The sequence below is a fragment of the Humulus lupulus genome, chromosome 3 (genome assembly GCF_963169125.1).
Source record: "Humulus lupulus chromosome 3, drHumLupu1.1, whole genome shotgun sequence".
Lineage (NCBI taxonomy): Eukaryota > Viridiplantae > Streptophyta > Magnoliopsida > Rosales > Cannabaceae > Humulus > Humulus lupulus.
This window is the reverse complement of record NC_084795.1, coordinates 107,587,351-107,596,938: the sequence shown is the minus strand read 5'-3', so window position 1 is coordinate 107,596,938 and position 9,588 is coordinate 107,587,351. Positions and strand designations below refer to the sequence as shown.

At 38.6% G+C, this 9,588-nt stretch overlaps 1 non-coding gene across 1 annotated transcript; it reads left to right on the top strand.

The window, feature by feature from the left end:
* Nucleotides 1-596: 596 nt before the first annotated feature.
* LOC133827877 (small nucleolar RNA R71) lies at nucleotides 597-703 on the top strand. Its single transcript, XR_009890526.1, has one exon. It is a non-coding gene; the product is annotated as a small nucleolar RNA R71 (small nucleolar RNA).
* The last annotated feature ends 8,885 nt before the right edge of the window (nucleotides 704-9,588 follow it).

Here is a 9,588-nt window from a genome sequence, read left to right as displayed (position 1 = left end):
AAAGAAGATCACCCATTTCCCATTGCCTTACACGCCCCTCTCCTCTTTCCTCTTCTTTTTATTTTCTTTTTAATTCTTTTAATTAAATAAATAAATAAAATAAAAGGAAATAATGTGTAGGAAATCTATTGCATGCTCACCATGCAACCATGCACATGCACACACCTAAGTGCTAAGTTGCATCACTACCTACCATGCACCTTGGTGCATTCAACCAAAATTCATTTTCTTACTAATTAAATTAATTAATAAATAAAACAACTAGCAATTAAATTCACATAATTCCTACCAAACAATTCAAACAATTAAAATGATTTTTAACACTTAATAATTTTCAATAAAACAAAGCACAAAATTAATAAAATAAAAAAAATTGGTGCGCTACATTTACTTCCTTTTCTTTTTTGCTTTATTTTATTCAACAAAAATTGTATCATTTTCCTAAAAAATGAAAAAATAAATAAATTGAAATTAATTCTCATTTATAAAATGTATCACATCATTCCATGAAAACATTAATTAAAACTTAATTTATTTTGACAATTAAAGTCAATATATGTGCATTTTGACCCTTAATCAGTAACATCCATTTTTGTATACCATGATGGGAAAACTTTCTCAATAACCCCTTAAAACTGTCCCATGCATCATATAAAGATTCACCTTCTGTTTGTAAGAAATTATTGATATCTCCTCTCATCCTTGCAGCCTTTTCTAGAGGGAAAAACTTAGCAAGAAACTTTTGAGCTAGCTCTTCCCAAGTAGTAATAGAGTTGGCTGGTAGAGAGTTCAACCAACTCTTTGCTCTGTCTTGCAATGAGAATGAGAGCAACTTCAGTCTGATCACATCGTCGCTCACGCCATTGTACTTAAATGTTGCACATAACTCCAGGAAATTGGCTATGTGCATATTTTGATCCTCAGTGTGAAGTCCACCAAATTGTACACTGCAATGAACCATTTGTAAAATCGATGCCTAGATCTCAAAATTATTGATAGTAACTGTCGACGGTCTGATGCACGAATTTGCCCCTATAATAGTAGGAAGCACATAGTCTCGCAATGTTTGTGCATTCTCAGCTACCTCATTAACTGCTGCCGCATTGACAACTTTTTGAGCCATCACTTCTACTAACATCTTCTGCCTTAGGTTCTGTCTACAAGTTTTCTCAATCTCAGGATTCAGAGGCGCTAGTCTATTAGAACCTCCCTTTTGCATAAACTAATACTACCTGAAATTAAGAAATTTGTGACAACCAAGTTGATAACTTAATAAAAATTTCAAAATTTCAAAATTAATTATTTTGATATTAATAATTTTACAGTCCCCAGGAACGGTGCCACAAAACTTGTTATGGAATTTCAATATGTAGGTGCACACAATCGTAAACAAGTAATAATAATGTAATGCCCTACTAATCAGGGACCATTACGACGTGAATTTGAAATAGTGATGGACTCGCTAAATGAGTCATTTGGACTAAAACATGTGATTAAGTATCTAATAGCTCATGTATTAAAGATTTTGGTCAAAGGAATAAACATTTCCATTAAAAAGTTTTAGTCTTTACATGAGATCAAAAAATAGGAGTTTAAAAGTTCTATACAGCTCAAAGAATTACAAAATAAGCCGACCTAAGTGACAAAATAAGGTCCAACCCTAGTTCCTTTGCAATATCTCGGCCATGGCGATCGAGTAGATTACATACGTATACACCACCCCTAAAACTCTCTAACTCATGGTGGGCCAAGCTTCTCCATACCCTAACCTGCATCACATAGCACCCGTGAGCCAAGGCTCAGCAAGAAAACTTAATTAAACAAATTCAGATAGATAGTCAACAGAATATAAACAGAATGCTTACCAGTAATAACTATACTCAAGCAGACACATTATATAAGTATGTGACCACAGAGTAACATAGGTGCATATCACACTTCCATTTATTCAAGTGGCATCCAAGCTAGACAAGTGCATATCGCACTCCTAGGGTGGCCTAGCCATAGCGACCTGCGTTCTGCACACATAGTGCTGACCTCGACTTATAAGTCGAGCTTTCCAATCAAGAGTAATCAACACATACAATTCAGTTATCATATAATCATATACAACACACTCATGATGCTTAATCAGGTATTTACATGCATAATTATAATCATGCTCGTTAACAGGGGCCCGAGCCCTAATCACAGCCAGGGTGTAGTTTTCTTACCTTGAGTTTCGTGTGAATGAGGAAACAACCTCGAGTGCTATCCCTGACCTGAGCCTTGCAGAAATCCTAATCATAATACAAGTATACATTCATCAGGAATCAACCCCAGATTCCGAGTTCCAATCTAGACTCTGTTTCTTAGAACCACTGTTCCTAGTTAATGGGACACTAAAAATGTCCCTAAAGCCCTCTAGTGAGCTCTCAAATCGGATTCCCGAGCCCCCCCAGACCTTCCTATAAAAACTCAGGAAAACAGCTTTTTGGGGCACCTGGCGCTGTCGCGCCCACAAAAATATTGGGCTTTCTGGGGTACTGACGCGGTCGCGCCCTAGCCCAGCGTGGTTGTGCCACTAACTCCGAAACCCAAAATTGAGTTCAAAATCCCACTCCTTGAGACACTAGCATGATCACGGCCAAACCTAGCGCAGTCGCGCTAGATCACCAGAATCCTGAAAATGAACCTAGATTCTTGTGTTCTTCCCCAAACCGAGCCCCTGCGATTCCCTTGCATACCAGACCCATAAAAATTGATCCAAACTGACTTTCCAATAGGTTTTGGCCACAAAACAACCCACAAGTCAGTACTACAACATCAACACACCATCATAGCATCACTAATAACATCAAAATCCCAAAGATACACAAATTCATAACATAGAGCTCTTGAACCCAAGCTCCCACTCAAATTCGAAAATTATAACAACAACTCATGATTCCAGTCCAATTTTGAATCCCAATTATATTCTATTTTATGCCTACACAATTCCCTTAAACATAACAAACTTACCAATTACGAAAATCATACCCAAAAGTTCCCAAAAACCTAACAAGAGCACTCCAACAAGTGAAAAGAAAACACAAGCCACAAATCACCTTAGGATTACGAAAATTCTTAGCTGAATGCAGCTTCAGCAGCTCCTAATCTCTCCATTGTTGCTCAGTTACTCAATGATTACTCCAAAGCTCCAAGAATTCCCTTCCACTTCAAGCGTTTTTTCTAGAGAGAATTGAGAAAAACCAAGAGAGAGAGAGAACTTAAGAAAAATGTGAGTCTTTGACTTCCTAGCCAATTATTGGAACTTCTCTAATTCCCTTGGTCAAATGACCATAAAACCCTCACTCTATAATCCTATTCAAAGTATCCCCAAGGGCAAATTAGCCCTTTGGCATAATTCCTGTTAATCTCAAATTACCCCATATATTCCGAAATAAATCTATCAAACCAAATGTTAACCAAGTTGATTCCCGTTACTTAATATATCATGGTAATTTACCAAATTACCAAAACATTTTTAAGCTCATCCCGAGCTGGGTATTTTACCCCTATTGTGACTTTTCTGCCAACCTGCTCACTAGGATCGCCTCGTGCCGAATAACCCAAATATTTCCATAGAATAATGTGTTCTCAATCATAAATCACATATATATTTACAATTATAGCCTCAACTGGTCAAAATTACAAAAATTCCCTTCTTATAAGAAACGGGTCCACATGCATATTTAATACACTTAAACATGCAAACATTATTATATCATAATACAATTCTCACAATTCACATAATAATGTACTCATAACATATAAATACATAATTAATTCACTTATTGCCCTCCTCACCCCCTAATCAAGGCACTAAGCCTTATTAGGGAAATTGGGACGTTACAATTATCCCCTCCTTTCAAAAATTTCGTCCTCAAAATTTTACCTGAACAGCTCAGGATACTGATCCTGATATTTGACTCCAATTCCTAGGTCGCTTCCTTGACCTTGTTGTTCCTCCATAGTACCTTAACTAAAGGTATGGTTTTATTCCTCATGACCTTGTCCTTCCTGTCTAATTTCTAGACTGGCTGCTCCTCATAGGATAAGTCTGCCTGGAGCTATAGATCTTCATAACTTAGTACACGAGTCTCATCAAACACATACTTCTGCAACATCAAAATATGAAATGCATTATACATGACTGACAATGCCGGAGGTAAGGCTAATCTATAGGCCACCCAACCAATCATCTCTAGGATCTTAAAAGGTCCTACAAATCTAGGGCTCAACTTGCCCTTCTTCCCAACCTTTTCACCCCTTTCAATGGTGAAACTCTAAGGAAGACATAGTCTCTGTAATGACCCACTAATCTAGACTATTTGGACCATTAAAGAAACTATACATAAACTTACATTTTTACGAAAATACCATAATTTTATTGAGTAACTTGTAAAATAAGAGTTACTTACAAATAAATAGAATACTAAGAAGGATATGGGATCCCATTGTCTTTAAAAACAAAACATGTTTTAAATGAAAAGAATTACATAAGAAATGCGGAAAATACATATAAAACCATAAAAAGATAAAATGAGACTACATCCTCGAATCGAATAACGCTCGGCCCCTTGACTCCATTCTCCATCGATACACATCCTCTAAGCGTCACGAATCTTACCGCCTCTAAAGCTTATTTTCCTGCACATAAAACAGAAAGGAATGAGCCTAATGCCCAGCAAGGAAAAATCTAACACATAGTCATACACATAAATTTCATAAGAAACATAAAGACTTAACATAATACATATAACATACACTTATTATAATGGCCATTATTACTTGGGGTCCCATAGACTAAACAAGCATATGCCCATGGGATTAGTGGGGTCCTACTAGCTAAGTAGGTCATATGCCCATAACCCATTTGGGGTCTTGTTAGTCATATGGGTCATATGCCCAAGCCTACAAACATACATGCATACATATCATAACACATTTAACAACATAAAACATAAGATAACATAAGCATATAACATATTGATTCTAGCCTATTTTCCTTACCGAAGTTACCGGGATATGTGGACTGAGTTGGGACTTTTGGAACACTCCTAAAACCATAATGAACAAGAGTGAGTTGAAAGAAGGAAAGAGATGAAAAGGAAATGGGAAGACTAAACCATTTGAGAAACATGCTTACCGAAACTTATGTGCTCAAGAACTTAGATTCCCTAACCAAAATGAAGATTAAGGTTAGAGATTGAGTAGAAGACTATGAGAAAGAAAATAACATAATACAGAAATGAACTAGAGTTTTGGTTACCTCAAAGACTTGAAAGACCAATCTACACCTCAACCGAAATACTATAGAACCTCACTTCCCAAAGTGTTTGATAAGCTTATGATTTTCCCAAACCAGGTGTTTACACTCTCACACTCACTTAACACTAGCAGCTTCAGAACTTAGAGCAAAAGGTGAGTAATGGCTGGGTACTAGGTCCTATTTATAGAGTTTGGGAATGAAAGTATCTTGATTTTACTTGAATAAAAATAATGGCTTTTTAGGTGAAAATCATTTGAATAATCGTTCAGCAGAGGCTGAAGACTCGTTCAAAAGATGCTGGACTTATGGAGGAGTTTGAATGGCTGAAAGGAAAAGAATTCAAAAGTGTTTGAATTTATGCTGGAGGAGGCGATATATCGCCCCCTGTAGGCGATATATCGCCTGGGCCAGTATGCCCGAGGCGACCGTACATCGTCTCGTGTTTTCCGTATCTACGTGCTGCGATATATCGCCCCCTAAAGCTGCGATATATCGGCACACGCTGAATAATTAAACACGAAATTACACATTTTTAGCTAAGTTTGAATGGAGTAAACAGCCTTGACTAAGCCGTCAACATATTCAAAGCTGCTGACTGACCCTATAACATTCAAACTTTACTCCTTATTAAATTTAATCCTCAAAAATACATAACCCTTAATCACCATTCATAACATGTGCTTAAAATCCTATTGGTTGATGTCTAAACCTTATAATATAATAAATATAATCCTTAATATCAGTCACATTAATCAAACCTTAGGTTATACTTAATATTCTTAAACTATAGATTAAACTTAGAAAATCTACAAGTACTACTATGAGTGCCAAATAATTCCCGGTCTGAACCAAAAATCCACAGTAACAAAGATAATACTATACATACTATAATACTACTAAACAATTAGCTAAGTAAAGTTCTTGGACTCTACAGTCTCCCACTTGGAAATCCACGTTCATGCGCTTTAGATCTGAACAGCTTTTCTGTCTATTCTGTGATTCGAGCATCCAAGCTCTAATCTTTTTAATAGCTTCATTGGTCCTCTGAACTGCTTCAGGGCCTAAGTATTTCCGTTCACCCATCTCATCCCAATGAATGGGCGATCTACACTTCCTACCATAATACATCTCATAAGGAGCCATTCCAATGGTCGCCTAATAGCTGTTGTTGTAGGAAAGCTCTATCAGAGGCAAATATTTACTCAGGACCCTTCAAAGTCCAAAACATATGCCCGAAGCATGTCTTCCATTATCTGAATCGTCCTTTCAGACTGACCATCTGTCTGAGGATGATAAGCTCTACTAAATTTCAACCGTGTACCCATAGCTTTCTGTAAACTTCCCCAAAAATTGGAAGTAAATGTGGGGTTCCGATCTAACAAAATTGACTTCGGAGCCCCATGAAGACGCACTATCTCTTTCACATAGAGATCTGCATATTGGTCAACTGTATATGCCATCCTCACTGGTAGAAAGTGAGCTGATTTGGTGTATTGATTTACAATAACCCATACCAAATCATGTTGACCCACAGTTCTAGGCAACCCAACTAAAAAATCCATTGTGATGTCCTCCCATTTCCACTCTGGGATATCCAAAGGCTGTAATAGTCCCGCTGGTCTCTGATGTTCAGCCTTGACCTGCTGACACGTCAGGCACTTAGCCACATACTCGGTTACATCCCTCTTCATCCCAAGCCACCAATATAAAGTCTTCAGATCTCGATACATCTTTGTGGTGCCTGGATGCAAAGAGTAAGGGGTAGTGTGATATTCATCTAGAATCTCTCATCTGATGACAACTTCCATTGAAACACAGATCCGACCTTTGTATCTCAGCAAACCCATATCTGAGACTGTATAGTCCCTAGCTACTACAGCTAGGACTTCCCCTCTAATCTTCATCTGCTGTGGCTCATTCAATTGACTTTCCTTTATACTCTCTAGAAGCGTAAAGTGCAGGGTAATTTTGGCTAACCAGCCCACCATTAACTGTATTCCTGCTCTAGTCACTACTACAAAAAAACTTTTTAGAACTCACGGGGTGCGAGTCCTCTATTTGAGAGCCTTAAAATTTTGAGGTTTTTTAGGACTTGAAAATGTTTTTATGGCTCGCATTGCGAGTTCGAAAAAGTTTTATTTTTAATTTTTAAAAAATTAAATGGTAGCCAAAGCTCCCACCGGAGCTCCGACGATGACAGCGGCGCCACCGCCCCACGGTGGTGGTTCTTTCTGATCCTTTAGTGGGTTTTGAAGGCCAAAGCAAAAGGAATGCAGTGGTGGTGGTCATTTGGCTAGGGGTGGCTGTAGGTGGCTAGAAAATGCCCAAAACATTTGAGAAACCCACACGGTCGCTGAACTTTGGAGGCTCCGTCGACTAGGCTAGGGGGCACGTGAGGCTAAGGGCTTGCGGGACTAAGGGTTTCGGGGTCCGGGGAACACCGTGGGCCGATGTGTGTAGGCTAGGGGTGGCTGGAGAGCCGTCATTTGTGGCTGGCCAGCAGGCCTGCGTGAGAGAAACCCACATAAGTTTCCAAACTTTAGAGGCTCCATCGACTAGGCGAGGGGGAGCGTGAGGTCATCGGCTTGCGGGGCTGGGGGTTTTGGGGGCCGGGGAACACCGTGGGTTGGCGCGTATAGGTGGGGGGTGGCCGGAGTGCTACCGTTCATGGCTGGGCAGTGGGCTTGCGTGAGAGAGAGAGAGAGAGAGAGAGAGAGAGAGAGAGAGAGAGAGAGAGAGAGAAAGAGAAACGGGGGAAGTGAAAGGGAATCCAAAGAAAGAGAGAGAGAGAGAGAGAGAATGGGCTATTGTTTTTTTTTCTTCTTTGTGATTTAATATATAATAAAACTCTAGTTAAAAAAAATTATTCAAACTTTTAGGAAACACATAAGTTTTTAGGGCTCGCTTTGCGTGTCCTAAAAGAAATTCTCTAAGGATTCTCAATGAGTGTCCTAAAAAGTCCAGGAACTTTTGTTAAAAAAATATTCAAACTTTTAGGACACACATCAGTTTTTAGGGCTCGCATTGTGTGTCATAAAAGAAATTCTTTAAGGACTCTCAATGAGTGTCCTGAAAAGTCCATGAAATGTTTTTAGGGCTCGCATCTAGGTGAGTGCTGTAAAAAAGTGTCCTAAAAGCATGTTTATGTAGTAGTGAGTTATATCTGTTGACACGGTTTTTCGCCAAAAGTGGATTAAGAAATCCGACAATAGAGATATTAGTGCTATCTTTCTAAATCATAATAGGTCAAATGAACAATGTCTCAAACACTCACACTTTAACATTGTTCAGTGGTTAAAATCAACCTAGTCCACGAGACAATCTTATTAATCTCTTTAAGGCTCTGGATGAAATTGTTTATTACAATTTCACTAGAGTTTCTGTATCTCAAGAAGCAACCCCTTTTTCTATCCATTCCCTTGATATTTATAGAGGTTTTCTTGGACAGCTTTGGGTAACCGCGTGCATAAATATGGTAAATAATAAATCAGAATAATCTCCCACTTACATAGGGATATGATTTCCTGAGGAATTTACATCCGTTATCTCGGGTAATAAATGTATTATAAAATATGGGCATTAATGAGTGTATAAAGAATCTCTGAGTCTTTTGGGATCCTTCATTGTGCATCATGATCAGGCTTTCGCGAGCTAAACACTTCCCTCGAGTTGGATGTCGAGGAGTTAACGGAACTTGACACAGGCCAAGTTCAGAGTATCTAGAAAGCGATCTAGGCATCACGCATCTCGAACTAGGTATTGGTGCAAAAGGCAACCTGGAGATTATCTGGTTGTCATATTGTCAAGTTTAACTCGAACTGCTCACACTAGAGTTAGCTAGATGTTCTACCTATTCACTTTCTCCATGCGCTTATCTGCCAACTGTACCCCGTGTTAAGTGATTTAGTTCGTGTTTATTTTGGGGTACAACAATATTCTCTGCCGATTCCTTGGATATCTGCCTTGAACTATGTGATTGTCCCGGACCTTTTTGACTTAAGGCATCTGCCACCACGTTGGCTTTCACTGGATGATACATGATTTCACAGTCATAATCCTTTACCATTTCTAACCAATGCCTCTGCCTCATGTTCAAATCCTTATGTGTAAAGAAGTACTTCAGACTCTTGTGGTCAGGTTTATATCTCACACTTCTCACCATAAAGGTAATGCCTCCATACCTTTAGTGCAAATACCACAGTTGCTAACTCTAGATCATGCATAGGGTATCTATGTTCATATTCTTTCAATTGACGTGATGCATAAGCAATCATCTTCCCTGCCTGCATAAGGAC